Source organism: Loxodonta africana, chromosome 1, assembly GCF_030014295.1.
Source record: "Loxodonta africana isolate mLoxAfr1 chromosome 1, mLoxAfr1.hap2, whole genome shotgun sequence".
NCBI classification, from domain to species: domain Eukaryota; kingdom Metazoa; phylum Chordata; class Mammalia; order Proboscidea; family Elephantidae; genus Loxodonta; species Loxodonta africana.
Window position 1 is genome coordinate 10,542,872 of NC_087342.1, and position 17,715 is coordinate 10,560,586.

Below are 17,715 nucleotides of genomic sequence, written 5' to 3' on the forward strand. Positions count from 1 at the left end.
GGGATTAAATGAGTTAATTTATGCACCAGGCCTAGAATAGTGCTTGGCACAGAGAAAACACTAGATAGGTATTCCCTATTACTACTACTATGGTGCTACTACTACTGCCACCACCACTACTACTGGTCCTGAAAATTCTACCTTTATGGTATTCACACCACAAAGAGACAAATTCACCCAGTGAAGAAACAGCACAGCCAGCTAACAGCTAATAAAGGCACCAATAACACTCCATTCCTGCTACCATCTACACACAGACTCAGTACTTTTAAAATGTCTTTTTAATGAAATAGTGCGTTAACTTAGCACATTCCATTTAAATTGTTTCTTATATGTGGACTACCTAGAACAGATCATACTATGTGGCTAATTGATGACACAGAATATTCCATTAAAGTCAATTAAATTCACAAGAAGAAGGAAAAAAAAAAAAAGATCTACATATGACAAGAGAGGTTAAGCAAATCAAGTTCCTTTTTAACGGGTTAAACTAGGTAATTTCACTTCGATAAATGTCCCTGCTCACACCCCCCCCCCCCGCCCTCCAAGAAAGGAATCTCTGTGCCTCTTCACTTTATCTACGTGAGAATTAAAATCACCAATTTAACCAGTCTATGTGTCTGCTATGGATCTAACATTTCCCTGGACACAAGTAGAGGATGTAAAAGCTGTTTAAGTCATAATGCCTGCTCTGACAAACCAGATAGGAAGAGGCTAACACAAAAGCAATCAATTCACTGAGTCACCAAATACTTATTGAAGGAGTGAGTTTTCAGTGGTTTTAAAGTCTACAAGAGAATACTGTTAAATGGCGATCTGTTAAGTACAACAAAAGTTGTAGAAGGTACAGAGGAAGCAAGGAAGAGAGGATCATACGGAATGTGAGAAAACTTCCTAGTAATATGGCATCTATGCTAGATTTTGAGGGACAGATAAATTTACTAGGAAAGGAAGAGAGACTGTTTCAGTCAGAGGCAAAAGCACACACCAGAAGGAGATCAAGATGCCTTCTGAATGAGAAAATAAGCCCAGAGAGGTAGGCAGGGACCTTACTCCGTGATACAGGTCTTAAACATTAGGCAGTAAGGAATGAAAAGTCAATAAAAGACTCATTGAGGGAGAGGTATATTGGTCAGACTCCTGAGGGGAGAGAGGAGGGCAGACATGGCTAGAGACAGAAAAACCATTAATAACATACTTTTACACAAATAACACGCACATTCTACATTTGTTTGCCAACTGGGCCCTCAGCCCACAAGGAATTTTCATAAGCGCTATGCTGATTTTTTTAACAGCAACATGTATAATAAAATTGGCATAGTGCTGCTTATGTAAATATCACCTGAGGGTAGGGCGTGGTTGGCAGACAAATGCCCTTTATTTGTGTAAAAATATCGTACTCCAAAAGTAGGTAAATCTTTTCCCTAAAGGGCCAGGTAGTAAGCATGTTAGGCTTTGCATGACATACCGTCTCTGTCAAAACTACAAAATTCTACTTTTGTAGCATAAAAGCAGCCATTGGCAATGAATTTGTAAACTAATGAGTAAGGCTTATATTGTAAAAAAAAATTCATTTAAAAAACAGGAGGCTGGCCTTTTTTGGCCTGGGGACAATAGTTTGCTAACCCCTGGTGTAGGCAAAGAGTCCTAAACAAAGGCTAGGCAAAAGAACGTAAACAGAAGCACAAAGATTACAAAACAGGAACATGGACAGAACCCCTGGGCAGAAGATCAGTAAGAAAACAGAAGACATAAACAACTCTAAAAACCAACTAGACCTAGCTGACATAGAACACCCCACAACAACAAGAGAATATACATTCTTCTCCACTGCCCAGGGATCACTGCTCACAAAGACTATGTGGTAGGTCACAAGTCTCAATAATTTTAAAAAGACTGAAATCATGCAAAGTATTTTCTCCGACCACATTGGAGTGAAACTGAAAATCAGTAACAGAGGGAAAACTGGAAAAATCACAAATACGCGGGTACTGAACAACACACTATTAAACACCAATGGGTAAAAGAAATCACAGGAAACATTAGAAAATACTTAAGAGAGAAACGAAAATGAAAGCACACTATACCAAAGCTTATGGGATGCAGTGACGGTAGTGTTAAGAGGGAAATTTACGGCTGTAAATAGAAATAGCAAATCAATAACCGAATTTCATACCTTGAGGAACTAGAAAAAGAGCAGTAAATTAAGTCCAAATCTACCAGAAGGAAAGAAATAACAAAGATTAGAGCAGAAGCTCTAAAAGATACTGGCCACTTTGAATCAAACAATCATATGGTCTACTATGCCAGGAATGACAAATTTAAGACAAATTGCACTCATCGTAAAAAGAACATTTCAAGATCTGTCCTGAAGCACAATGCCGTCAGTGATAGGATAATATCTATACTCCCACAAGGTAGACTAGTTAATACGACTGTTACTCAAATTTACACAACAACCACTAAGGCCAAAGATGAAGAAATTGAGGATTTTTACTAAGTTCAGTAGTCTGAAAACGATCAAACACACAATCAGGATGCATTGGTAATTACTGGTGATGGGAACATGAAAGCTGGAAACAAAGAAGGATCAGTACTTGGAAAATACGTCCTTGGTGACAGAAACAATGCCGGAGATGGTATCACAGAATTTTACAAGACCAACAACTTCTTCATTGCAAATACCTTTTTTCAGCAACATAAACCAGGGCTATACATTTGACCTCACCAGATGGAATACACAAGAATCATATCAACTACATCTTTGGACAAAGACAATGGAAAAGCTCGATAACACCACTAAGAACAAGGCCAGGACCAACTGCAGAACAGACCATCAATTGCTCACATGCAAGTTCAAGCTGAAACCGAAGAAAATTAGAACAACTCCATGAGCGCCAGAGTATATCCCACCTGAATTTAGAGACCATCTCAAGAACAGATTTGACACACTGAACACTTAATGGCCAAAGACCAGACAAGTTGTAGAATGACATCAAGGACATCATACACAAAGCAAGAGGTCATTAAAAAGATAGGAAAGAAAGAAAAGACCAAAATGGATTTGAGAAGAGACTCTGAAACTTGCTCTTTAATGCTGAGTAGCTAAAGCCAACAAAAAAAATGAAGTAAAAGAGCTGAACAGAAGATTTCAAAGGGCGGTTCGAGAAGACAAAGTAAAGTATTATAACAGCACGTGCCAAGACCCAGAATTAGAAAACCAAAAGGGAAGAACACAGTCGGCATTTCTTAAGCTAAAAGGACTGAAAAAAAAAATTCAAGTCTCGGGTTGTGACAGTGAAGAATTCTATGGGTAAAATACTGAATGACACAGGAAGCACCAAAAAAAGATGGAAGGAATACACAGAGCCACTGTACCAAAAAGAACTGGTCAACATTCAACCATTTCACAATGCAGCGTATGATCAGGAACCCATGGTACTGAAGGAACACGTCCAAGCTGCACTAAAGGCACTGGCAAAAATCAAGGCTCCAGGAATTGATGGAGTATCAAGTGAGATGTTTCAACAAACAGACACTCACTCGTTTATGCCAAGAAATCTGGAAGGCAGCTACCTGGCTAACCAACTGGAAGAGATCCATATTCGTACCCATCCCAAGAAGGGTGATCCAACTGAATGCGGAAATTATCGAACAATATCATTAGTATCACACAAGTAAAATTTTGCTGAAGATCATTCAAAAGCCACTGCAGCAGTACATCGACAGGAACTGCCAGAAATTCAAGCCAAATTCAGAAGAGAACTTGGAACAAGGGATATCATTGCTGATGTCAGATGGATCTTAGCTGAAAGCAGAGAATACCAGAAAGATGTTTACCTGTGTTTTACTGACTATGCAAAGGAATTTGACTGTGTGGATCGTAACAAATTACGGATAACACTGCGAAGAACGGGAATTCCAGAACACTTAATTGTGCTCATGAGGAACCTGTACATAGATCAAGAGGCAGTCCTTTGAACAGAACAAGGGTATACTGCGTGGTTTAAAGCCAGGAAAGGCATGAATCAGGGTTGTATCCTTTCACCTGCTTATTCAACCTGTACGCTGAGCAAATAATTCGAGAAACCGTTCTATACGAAGAAGTCAGCATCAAGATTAGAGGAAGACACATTAACAACCTGCACTATGCAGACGACACAACCTTGCTTGCTGAAAGTGAAGAGGACTTGAAGCACTTACTGATGAAGATCAAAGACCACAGCCTTCAGTATGGATTACACCTCAACATAAAGAAAACAAAAATCCTCACAATTGGACCAATAAGCAACATCATGATATATGGAGAAAATATTGAAGTTGTCAAGGATTTCATTTTACTTGGATCCACAATCAACACCCATGGAAACAGCAGTTTAGAAATCAAGTAACGGGTTGCACTGGGCAAATCTGCTACAATAGAACTCTTTAAAGTGATAAAAAGTAAAGATGTCACTTTATAAAGACTAAGGTGCACCAGACCTAAGCCACGGTGTTTTCAATCACCTCATATGCATGCGAAAGCTGAGCAACAAATAAGGCAGACTGAAGGAGAATTGATGACTTTCAACTATGGTGTTGGCGAAGAATACTGAATATACCATGGACTACCAAAAGACCAAACAAATCTGTGTTGGAAGAAGTAGAGCCAGAGCGCTTCTTAGAAGTGAGGGTGGCAAGACTTGGTCTCACATACTCTGAACATGTTATCAGTCCCTGGAGAAGGAGATCTTGCTCAGTGAAGTAGAGGGTCAGGGAAAAAGAAGACTCTCCATGAGATGGACTGACACAGTGGCTGCAACAACGGGCTCGAGCGTAACAGCGGTCATGAGGGTGGCACAGAACTGGGAAGTGTTTCAGTCTGTTGTGCAAAGGAGCACTATGAGTTGGAACCGACTCGTAGCACCTAACAACAACAGAAGCAGAGATAAATAAAAAAGAGAATGGAAAAACAACAGAGAGAATTGGCAAAACCAGAAGTTGGTACTTTGAAGAGATCAATAAAACTGACAAACCCGTAGCTACCTGTACCTGTTGCCATCGAGTCGATTCCAACTCATAGCAACCCTATAGGACAGAGTAGAACTGCCCCACAGAGTTTCCAAGGAGGGCCTGGTGGATGTGAACTGCCAACCTTTTGGTTAGCAGCCGTGGCTTTTAACCACTACTGCACCAGGGTTTCCAACCTTTAGCTAGACTGACAAAAAAGAAGACACAAATAACTAAATCAGAAATGAACATGAGGACATTACAACAGATTATACAGGGTAAAAAATGGGCTGAACAACTATGTCGTCACTGTTGTTAAGTGCCATCAAGTTGGTTCCGACTCACAGCAACCCTGTGCACAACAGAACGAAACACTGCCCGGTCCTGAGCCACCCTTACAATCGTTGTTATACTTGAGCTCATTGTTGCAGCCACTGTGTCAATCCACCTTGTTGAGGGTCTTCCTCTTTTCCACTGACCCTGTACTCTGCCAAGCTTGATGTCCTTCTCCAGGGACTGAGCCCTCCTGACAACGTGTCCAAAGTATGCAACACGCAGTCTTGCCATCCTTGCTTCTAAGGAGCATTCTGGTTATACTTCTAAGACAGATTTGTTTGTTCTTTTGGCAGTCAATGGTATATTCAATATTCCTCGCCAACACCACAATTCAAAGGCGTCAATTCTTCTTTGGTCTTCCTTATTCACTGTCCAGCTTTCACATACATATGATGCGACTGAAAACACCATGGCTTGGGTCAGGTGCACCTTAGTCTTCAAGGTGACATCTTTGCTCTTCAACACCTTAAAGAGGTCCTTTGCAGCAGATTTACCTAATGCAATGCGTCTTTTGATTTCTTGACTGCGGCTTCCATGGCTGTTCATTGTGGATCCAAGTAAAATGAAATCCTTGACAACTTCAATCTTTTCCCCATTTATCATGATGTTGCTCATTGGTCCAGTTGTGAGGATTTTTGTTTTCTTTATGTTGAGGTGCAATCCATACTGAAGGCTGTGGTCCTTGATCTTCATTAGTAAGTACTTCAAGTCCTCTTCACTTTCAGCAAGCAAGGTTGTGTCATCTGCATAACGCATGTTGTTATTGAGTCTTCCTCCAATCCTGATGCCCCGTTCTCCTTCATATAGTCCAGCTTCTTGTATTATTTCCTCAGCATACAGACTGAATTGGTATGGTGAAAAAATACAACCCTGATGCACAACTTTCCACTCCATCCACCTCATTAAGGTCGACTCTACTTTGAGGAGGCAGTTCCTCCCCAGTCATCTTTTGAGTTCCTTCCAACCTGGGAGGCTCATCTGCCAGCACTATTTATCAGATAATGTTCCGCTGCTCTTCATAAGGTTTTCAATGGCTAACGCTTTTCAGAAGTAGGCTGCCAAGTCCTTCTTCCCAGTCTGTCTTAGTCTGAAAGCTCAGCTGAAACCTGTCCTCCATGAGTGACCCTGCTGGTATCTGAATACCGAATACTTCCAGCATCACAGCAACACGCAAGCCCTCACAGTACGACAAACTGACAGACACGTGGGGATGAACAACTACAGGCTGACAAATTAAATAAACTAGATGAAATGGACAAATTCCTAGAAATACACTGTGAGGTGCAGAAAGCAATGTGGCCTCTTGCTCTGGGTTCCTGAAAGCCTGTAGGACACAGCTCACCCAGGGTCCCGAGGTATGATATAATTCACCACGGCTACATGGTGAGGCCAAAAAAAGGCTTTGGAAGATCTGGGAACTTCCAGGTTGAAGACAGCAAACATGTGTAAAAATGGTATGGTGGCATCTGATCTTGTCAATCTTCAGGAGAGGTCAGGAGAAGCAAGATCAACAGCCCAAGGCTGATTCCTCTGAGATGGAGGTCAAACATACCTCCATCTTCCAATCTTTTTACCAATTCTGACACAAGCCGTCCCTCCATGACACTCTCTACTTCTTTGCTGGGTTTGATAATTCATTCCAATGGCCACACAGAACGCACAGACCATACACATAGTTACGGGATTTATCAGGCAAGTAACGGATTACAATTCAGGATCAGGAACGATTCAGACATACAGCTCTTCAATCCACACAGTTTCTTCTCAGCTGTGCCAGCAGGCAGGCCTCTCTTTGGACTCTGCCCTGCTTGGGCAAGTGCTACAAAGCTCTTAGTTCTGCCAATAAGTGCCCAGAAGCACCCTACTCCACCAGCAACCCTCCTGTCCAAAGGCATTCGGCTCTCTTGCTCTGTGGATTAGCACGCCCACTATAGCTACCTCACTCCATGGGTCGGGAAGCTCACTGTGCCACCTCCTGCCAGTCTCCTTTTCTGCTGCTATCGTTTCTCTGCTGCGCTTGCCATTGCTTTTCACCATCTTGTGCCTTCTCCAGTGTTACTGCGCTCTCTCTATCTCTTGGGTCTAGTAGGTTCTTAGCACAGGTTCCCCAGGTCCAAAGGACACACTCTGTTCCAGGCTCTTTTTCTTGATGGAAGTGAGGTCCCCTCTCCACATCTGGGATTGGCCCCCTTTAAGCCTAGCAGAATGGCAAAACTGACCAAACCCCTTGTTAGGGTTCCGTGCACCTTATTTGCATTATAAGCAGGCTGTCCAATCTTAGTGAGCCATAAATACCTTATTTGCAAATTTCCACCCAATCATTTTGTGGAAGTCACAAGACCATGAATGGCGGCTAAAAGTGCTATATTAAGTAATTCACTGCACTGCAACCACACCATCTGGTGTCAGAGGTAGGTGATCTTAGCTTCCCTGGACTGGTTGGCACAATTGCCTCAGCAAGCAGGATTCATTAGCGAAACCCCTGATAACACACACAAATTAGCTAAACTGAAAAATCTGAACAGACCTTTAACAAGTGAAAAGATCGAATCGGTAATCAGAAAACTCTGCAAAAATAATGTCTAGGACCAAATGATTTCACTGGTGAGTTCTACAAAACATTTAAGTAAGAAGTATCAGCAATTCTTCTCAAACTCTTCCAAAAAACAGAGGAGGAGGGAACGTATCCTAAATCATTCCAAGGCCAATATCAGCCAGATATTAAAGTTTAATAAAGATACCACAAGAAAAGAAAACTGAAGACCAATATTCCTTATGAATACTGATACAAAAATCCTCAACAAAATACTAGCAAACCCAACACAGCAGTGTATTAAAAGGATTATACACCACGACCAAGTGGAATTTATCCCAAGAATGCAAGGATATTTCAACATAAGAAAATCAATCAATAAAATATACCACATTTCAGAATGAAGGAAAAGAATCACACAGTCATCTCAATTGATGCGCAAAAAGCATTTGACAAAATCTAACACTCTTTCCTGATTAAAAACACTCAGCACTCTAGGGATATAAGGAAAATTCCTCGACGTGATTTATGAAAAACCCACAGCTAGCATCATGTCCAATGGGAAAAGACTGAAAGCTTTCCACCTTTAAAATCAGGAACAAGACAAGGACGCCCGCTTTCACCACTGCTGTTCAACTTTGTACCAGAAGTTCCAGCCACTGGGGTTAGGCAAGAAAGAAAGAAAAGGCATCCAAACGGGAAAAGAAGCAAAACTTCCTCTCTTCACAGACAACATTATCCTATATTTAGAAAACCCAAAGATTCCACAGGAAAGAAACTAGAACTAATGAATTCAGCAAAGTTGCAAGGTACAAAATCAACATCAAAAATCAGTTATGTTTCTATACACCAGGAATAAACAATCTGAAAAGGAAATTAAGAAAACAATTCCATTTACAATAGCATCTAAAAGAATAAAAGGACACAAGAATAAAATTCAGCCAAGGAGGTGAAAGTCTTGTACAATGAAAACTATAAACCATCACTGAAAGAAATTAAAGAAGACATTAATGAATGGGAAAAGATTCTGCATTTGCAGACTGGAAGACTTAATATTAAGACATCAATACACCCAAAGCAATTCACAGATGCCATGCAACGCCCATCCAAATGCCAACAACCTTTTTGGCAGAAATAGAAAAGCCAATCCTTGAATTTATATGGAATTGCAAGGGACCCGATTAGCCAAAACGATCCTGAAAAAAAAAAAACTTTTCAAAGTAGGAGAGGACTTCCTGATGTCAAAATTTACTATGAAGGCCATGGAGGCTAGATGTGTCCCTGAAACTACTGCCCTGAGGTAATCTTTCAGCCTTAAATCAAAAATATCCCCAGAAGTCTTTTTAAAACCAAACAATAGTATAGCTTAACTACTAAAAACAATGCCTGTCTTGAGCATTATGCTCTTTTAAGAACTATCTATCTGGGATCAAATCGACAACAGCAACTCACAAGATTTTACATAGTTACTTTAGGGGGCAGTAAGTTTGCATTAATGAGGCAGAACAACTCAGAAAAAGAGGGTGAGAAAGGTTGCACAACTCCAAGAATGTAATCAATGTCACTGAACTGTACATGTAGACACTTGTGGAACTGGTGTATGTTCTCAACAACAACAATATAATTTTTTAACTTACTATAAAGTTGCAATAATCAAAACCATGTACTACTGGTATAAGGGTAGATGCATAGCCCAAAGGAATAAAATTGAGAGTCCAGAAATAAACCCATTCATCTACGGCCAACTGATTTTCAACAGGCGTGCTAAGTCCGTTCAATGAGAAAAGAACATTCTCTTCAACCAATGGTGCTAGGAAAATGGATCTCCACATGCAAAGGGATGAAGCTGAACTCATATGTCACCCCATATAGAAAATTAACTCAAAATGGCCAATGACCTAAAATAAGAGCTAAAACCATAAAGCTCTTCGAATAAAATATTGGGGTATTACTGGAAATGGAACAACCAGAGCAGAAATAATGAGAAAGCTGACATACTGTGTGCAAAATGTAACCAATGTCACTGAACAAACTGTGTAGAAATTGTTAAATGGGAACCTAATTTGCTGTGTAAACTTTCAACAGAAACACAATAAAATATTTAAAAAACAAAAACATAGGGAGATAAAGTTTCAAGACCTTTATGACAATGGAGCCTTACATGCTACTTCATCAAAATTAAAAAAACTTTTGTATATCAAACAAAGGACTTTATCAATAAAGTGAAGACACAACCTACAGAGGTAACAACTGGTAACCATATATCTGATAAGGAAACCCTGGTAGCATGGTGGTGAAGTGTTATGGCTGCTAACCAAAAGGTCAGCAGTTCAAATCCACCAGGCGCTCCTTGGAAACTCTATGGGGGCAGTTCTGTCAGTCGGAATTGACTCAACAGCAACGGGTTTGGTTCTGGTTTTTTTAATGTCCAAAACATGGAAAATAACAAGTGCTGACAAGGATGTGGAGGAACTGAAGCCCTCAAGCATTGCTGCTGAGAATGTAAAATGGTACAGCCACCATGGAATATAGTCTGGGGGTTCCTCAAAAAGTTAAACACAGAATTACCATATGACCCAACAATTCCACTCCTAGGTATACACCCAAAAGAACTGAAAGCAAAGACGCAAAACAGACCCCTGTACGCCAATGTTCATTGTAGCATTATTCACAATAATCCGCAGGTGGAAACAACCCAAGCGTCTATCAAGAGATAAGTAAACTACACACACGCAATGGGAGTATTCTTCAACTATAAAGAGAAATGAAGTTCTGATGCATGCCACAAGGTAGATGACCCTTGAGGACATTGTTAAATGAAATAAAGCAGATACAAAAACAAAACAAATACTGTATCATCTTACTTAGATGAATATCCAGAACAGGTAAAATGCAGAGAGACAGCAAAGTAGGCTGGTGGCTACCAGAGGCTGAGTAAGGGGAGAAAGGAATCCCCGGTATTGCTGAATGTGAACACAGAGTTTCTGTTCAAGGTGATGGCTGAGCTTTGGAAATAAACAGGGGCAATGGTTTCACAAAAAAGAAATAAAGAAAAAAGACTGCCTAAACCCGGATAGGTAAAATCCACGGAGGAAGGAAGCCGATTAGCGGTTACCAGGGGCTGGGGGAAAGAAGAAATGGGAAGTGACTGCTTCATGCGCACGAGGTTTTCTTTTGGGCTGATGAAATTGTTTTGGAACTTCATAAAGGTAGCGGTTACACAACAACGTGAATGTTTTACACGCACCTAACTGCACATTTTCAAAAGGTTATAGTTACGTGACCTTCACCCCAATTTAAAAAAAAGAAAATCGGTGGGCAAGTCAGAGAACAGAACACTGCAAAGCAAAACTGAATAGGCAGTAAGAAACCAGATTATTTGAAGCCTTCAAAGACGGGAAGAAAAAATTAATCATATTAAAAAAGGCAACAGAGGACAATTACAGGCATCTATTTCCAATTTTCTCAACTAGAACTGGACACAGCTCAACTGTTTAATTAGGGAACTCGATTTGCATTATGTGGGGAAACTGTAACTGTGTAATAAGATAAAGCTGTTGTAAGTACAGCACAACTACTCAACGGAGTGATTCTGTACTTCATCGCCACCAAAGGTTAAAAATAATTATATGATTGGATAATTCTTAAAAACGCTATACTAAATGTGGGTGACTGACTGCAAAAGTGTCCCTTAATTTTTCAGGTCTCCCTGTATCTACACCCTTCACGATGTGACTGTACAGTCTTTCCCCCACCTCTGGAGTCTGAACTGCCCTGACGACTTGCTTTGGCCAACAGAAGGCAGTGAAAACTGACACTGTGATGATTCTCAGCCTAGGTCTCAAGAACCCTTGCGTGGAAAAGGGGGGAAATGTGGAGTTACTGCTTAATAAGTACAGTTTGTTTGGGAGGATAACCTTTTGGAAACAGACAGTGGTGATCACTGGTTATACAACATTGTGAGTGTGATTAACGACACTAAAATGTACACTTAAAAACGGTTAAAGTGGCAAATTTCATGTTAAACATATTTTACCACAATAAAATAAGAAAAAAAAAAAGAGAAAGAGAATTCTTGCACACTTTCACTCCTCTCTGTTGGAAATCTGTTCAGTTACCATTGAACAGCCGAGCCAGCCTGCTGGATATCTGGAGACACAGGGCCCTGGCACCGTGTTACTCCAGCTGAGAGCCAGCCAACCACCCGACATGTGAGTGAGGCCACTCTAGACCAGTTAGCCCCAGCCAATCCACCAGCTCAACCACCAGACACACGAGCAAAGTCTGGCCCAGATCAGCAGAACCAGCCAGCTAACCGAAAAACTCAAATGCAATAATAAAGGATGGTTGTTTTAAGCCAAGTTTTGGAGTGGTTACGTAGCAACAGCTAACTTTTACACTAATGACAGTAGGAACAAGCCATTAATCTGGCACAAAAGCTAGATTTATGTCATCGAATGCTTAGTCGTTCAGTGGTTTAAACCAATTGTCATCAAGTCCATTCCGACTCATGGCGACCCCATGTTAGTATGACTAAAGTTGTGCCCCGTAAGATTTTCAATGGCTGATTTTTCGGAAGTAGATGGCCAGGCCGTTCTTCCCAGGCACCTCTGGACAGGCTTGAGCCACCAACCTTTCACAGTTAGCAGCCAAGCATGTTAATCATTTGCACCACCCAGGGACTTCAGTGTGGTTTAGGTTTTATAAATATACACTTATTCTTTAGAGAAAAAAAAAAAGCTTTACTATCGAATTCCTACCTGAAAAGAAACTATTGTGATTAGGTATCTGAAAAGTCACCTACTAAGCCACTGCCCTGTCCCCTTTTCCAAAAATTAAAGCAACTTAAGACCACAGAATATATAAATGTGATTTTTCTTAACATGAGAATATGAGATGTCTTTGGAAAACAACCATCACATTATAGCAACAGGCTGCCCTTAGAGAGGAGGGAGGGATTTTAGCTCTGTCATGGCTAAAATGGGAGTCTTTTGGTGGTACTGGTTTTTTGTTTTGTTCTGTTTCCTTTGTTGAGGTAAGGAAATTTACAGGGGTTTCCATATTTCCCAGGAATTACTATGACTCCTAATTTTTAAAAGCACCATGGCATAAAAGACAAGGCAATCAAATCTTCAACAAAACAAAAATATTAAACCATATTAAATCATCACCTCTCACAAATAATATAGTATTTTCTCAACTGACAGGCATCTAATGTATTTCAACACACTATATAGATCTCACCTCTTCTTTTGTGTCCTTCTCTGGCAAACTAGCATTGCTTTAAGGGTCAAGTTATTAACCTAACACTGCCAATGTCAACAAGCTCTACCTATCTACCTATTGCTGAGAGGGTAATTTTGCATACAAGGCAAGAACCGAATCACTCATGAGTCATTTGGTATGAATGGAAACATGGAGATACTTGCAAATAGGAAAGTACTTTGTACTTTTTAAAAAGGTAAAGAAACCTTTAATACTTTAAGTCATTCCTGAATTTAACACAGTCTTTTTCCTAAGCCGGTTGTCAATAAAAGTAAATACTGCTTTTGTGGCATTCAAAACAAGTGAAAATTCCTGTGTGGATTTAGCAGCATTAAACTTTAAATAGCATTAACACATTCAGAGAAATTCACAGAAGTTAACAATTCAGTTTACTATTTTTAATCACCCAAATGCTCCTCTCCTTTATAAGCGGGTCTGTAGGTGTTAAGAGAAGTTCAACGGAGAGGGCTACCTTATAAATACACTCATACATTCACAAAAATTACAAAACAAGATTTGTCATTTATTAACATTTTACTATGTCAAAAAGGTACAGATTCTCAACAGTGGTCTAAAATGCCTAACAGAATAGTATAATTTATTTGATAGAAGGAAGAAAAGAATGACTATATTGATGGTTATCATCCTAGATAATCTAGTTCTCTTGTCTCTCTTAAGAGCACAAGTCTCACATAAACAAGTGAATACAGGTTTTCTCAGACCATGGTATAAAACTCTAACTTCCTGCCCTCCAAGTACTGCCCTGGGTTAAATTACAGGTTACCCAGTAGTTCTGATAGGAAGCCTGCAATATTCATGAGCCTCACTGGGTTATGTTAATTTCCTGTCCTAAAATAGCTAGTCCACAACAACCCCTACTTTCCCCTACATACACACACTCAAAGTAAAATATTCCATAGATTAACTCTAGGTCATCCTTTTATGTCCTCTCGTTTTTAAATGCTTTTTTAGATTCAATCCAAAAGGAAAGGAATTGTAGGACCATCTCCAGTGCACTGTTTCCAATGGCTCTAAGAAAAATCCTACCTAAACAGCTATACCAACCCAACAACCTACCTCAAGAAATAAACCTTTGCTTATATACACTGCAAATGCTCATTGCCCTCCCAAACACATAAAATCCACAGGATAGCTTTCAATCTCTTCCCTTTTCAAATACGTCTAATCAAGAAGACGTCCAGAAATGTCATGCTTGGAAAGTCAAAATCCTGGAGTCAAGGTGAAAATAACAGGTTAACATCTACTGAATACCTACCTGCTCTGTGCCAAGCTGTTTCTATCATGCATTATATATCATTTAACCGCCATAAAGGCCCTGTGAGACAGGCCTATCAGCATCTCCACTTTATGATGAAAAAAGTTTTAAAATTAAGTCTTTTGTTCAAAATCAGAGTAAGTGGGGAAAGGAAATTCTAAAGCAGCCCCACTACAGAGCTCTACATTCTCTACAAGCAAACGGCACAGAAAACTGTGTACATTACAGTATAAGCTTTATGGAGCCAGCCCCCAGATTCTCCTTACAATCTACTGATTAAAAGTAGTAACTCGTCTACAGCACAATTCTAACAATTTGGTAATATGGATTTCCCAGTTCACAGTGACTTAGGTGGGAACAGGTGCTACTACTGCTGGGAACAAACGGACACACACAGAAAGCTGGAACTACTAAATGGCCCCGAGCTGATGTATTTTAGGATGGAGCTGTTCTTGCTCTTGGTCCACCAGTAACCACTTGCCCTCGAGTCGACTTCAACTCGCAGAGACCCCGTGAGTGTCAGAGCAGAACTGTGCCCCACAGGGTTTTTAACGGCTGGATTTCTAAGAGCAGATCACCAGGCCTTTCTTCTGAAGCATGTCTGTACGGTTCAAACCTCCAACTTTTTGATAGGCAGCCAAGTGCGTTAACCGTTTGCAACACCTAGGTCCTTCTGAATCCTTCGGCAGAATAGCAGAATAACTGATACTCATGACAACTGAAGTATCATAAAAGGCATCAAAACGAGCAAGCAAAAAGCTTGAAATTAATTCTCCAGCAAGTTCAAGATGATGCCATTTCCCACAATCTCTCAGTTCAATCCTTTCTTCCCTTCTCTCTCTCTTCTTCTAAGAATATAAACATTTTCACGCTCCTGTCTTTTGCCCACTTCTAACCTGCACTCCCTGCTCCATAGGCAAAGTTTGAAAAAAAGTCAACATTCACCTTCTTACACTTCGTCACCTCTATCCTCTTCACTCTGGTTTCTGCACCCAACTTTCCAATTATACCATTTTTGCCAGTTTTCACTGCCTCCTTGTTCTTAAATACAAGGAACACTTTTTGTTGTTAGATGCTGCCAAGCTGACTCCGACTCCGACTCCCGGCCACCCCACGTGTGCAGAGCAGAACTGCTCCACAGGGTTGACAAGGCTGTGACCGTGTGCAGAGCAGAACCGCTCCACGGGGTTGACGAGGCTGTGACCGTGTGCAGAGCAGAACCACTCCACGGGGTTGACGAGGCTGTGACCGTGTGCAGAGCAGAACCGCTCCACAGGGTTGACACGGCTGTGACGGTGTGCAGAGCAGAACCGCTCCACGGGGTTGACACGGCTGTGTCCGTGTGCAGAGCAGAACCACTCCACAGGGTTGACGAGGCTGTGACCGCGTGCAGAACAGAACTGCTCCACAGGGTTGATGAGGCTGTGACCCTTCAGAAGCAAACTGCCAGGCCTGTCTTCTGAGGCATCACTGAGTGGGTTCAAACTGCCAACAGTTCAGCCAGCAGCTGAGTGTTTCACCGTTCCTACCATCCAGGAACACTTTTACACCTTATTTTATGTGTGCTTTTCAGCAGGGTTTAACATCTCAGATTTCTTTCTCCCCTACCCTCATCCTTCATTCTTTAAACTCTGGGCAGATGCGTTCTCTTTCACCACGCTTCTTTCTTCTCCTGCTGTTTTTGTGAATTCATTTTTCTCTGTCTGGCCTTCAATGCCGGACGGTTCCTGGCGTTCTTCTCTTCCCCACTAAGAATTCTCAAAAGATGGTCTTCACTTCCTTTCCACCACTTATGCTACACTGCTAACTCCCTAGCCCACCAGGCTCTCCAGGAAGCTGGCTTTCTATGCCACCACTCAGAATCCTGTTTCCCCTTCCCTATTACTTTTGCTGGATTCAGTGTCCTCTGCCTGTCCCTCAGTGGTGGAGGCTCCCTGGCCTTGCTCTCTTCTCCCACTAGAAATTCTTAAAGGACGATCTTCATTCCCTTCTACCACTTACGCTACACTGCTAACTCTCTTGTCCACGCACCTCTCCTGGCAGCTCACCAACGCTTCTCAACCTGTTTTATTTCCCAGGCCCCTCAAACTCGAACTGGCTAAAACTTATCTTACAACCCATCTTAACAGGCAACAGAATAAACCAAAAAAACCAAAGCCACTGCCATCAAGTTGGTTCCGACTCACAGCAACCCTGCAGAACAGAGTAGAACTGCCCCAGAGGGTTTCTGAGGATGTAAACCTTTACAGAAGCTGACACATCTTTGTCCTACGGAGTGGCTGGTGGGTTCGATCGGCTGGCCTTTTGGTTAGCAGCCAACCACTTAATGACTGCACCACCAGGACTCCTTGGCAAGACTGGGTGTTTTATTTTGTTAGGAGTCAGATACACTCCCTATTTTGGTGAACATCTTTATCCACCCAGTCTTCCAAGCAAAATAGCCAGGAGAATGTTTCTTGACCCACACATTCAAATAAATCATATACTACAGAAAGACTGTATAACTTTAATCTTTTATCTACTCCCTTTTCTTCATTCCCATATCGCAACAATATCAGGCTCTCTCATAATATTCATAATTGCTTGTGGCTCTACTTATCACATAACTTGCATATTTCTCCATTAACCTGCATACTGTCTTCTTTTTATCCAAGGAACATACGGAAACACAAAAGCAGTCAACAAAAGTCTGGTGAGTGAGAGGTTAAGTGACGCATCAAAAGACATACAATTTATTACAGTGGAATAAAATTTTTCGTACAGTTCAGTCAGCTAAGATTTTTCAATACTGAAATAACCTCCGTCACGATATAGCAAACAACAGTATATCAGCAGCACTCTCCTATTCAAAATGACAAAATTCTTCTTCTCTTGTTTAAACAGGCAGTCCCCAACTTATGACATATTTGAGTTATGACAAACTACGCTTACAACCACCCCTTTTTGGTTATACATCTTATCGTTAATAGTACGTACTACAAGCAATACTGATGCACACAATTTGCTGATGTTACCATTATATGTAAGTTTATATGTAATGTTTCCAACCCCCAAAGACAAAGATCAGATTTATAAAGATACTGATAACAAAAAGCAATAATAATGAAAACTAAACAAACAAAAAAAAGAGGTATTTGACTTACGTCAGAACCAATTTAACAACAGAGCTGTCGGGACAGAATCAGCCATACGTGTATCAGGGATTACCTGTACTTCTAGGTACACCTTAAATTTCCTACAATGATCATGCATCACTTTCATAGTCAGGAACAAAACAATGTTTTTTAGCGCAAAATGCCATAATCAACATGAGTGA

The 17,715-nt window shown here is 40.8% G+C and overlaps 1 protein-coding gene across 3 annotated transcripts in view; it reads right to left on the reverse strand.

Annotated features, from left to right (window-relative positions):
• Nucleotides 1-17,715, reverse strand: part of GSK3B (glycogen synthase kinase 3 beta) — a 296,701-nt gene that overhangs the window by 236,888 nt on the left and 42,098 nt on the right. The gene's annotated exons all lie outside the window — the stretch shown is intronic.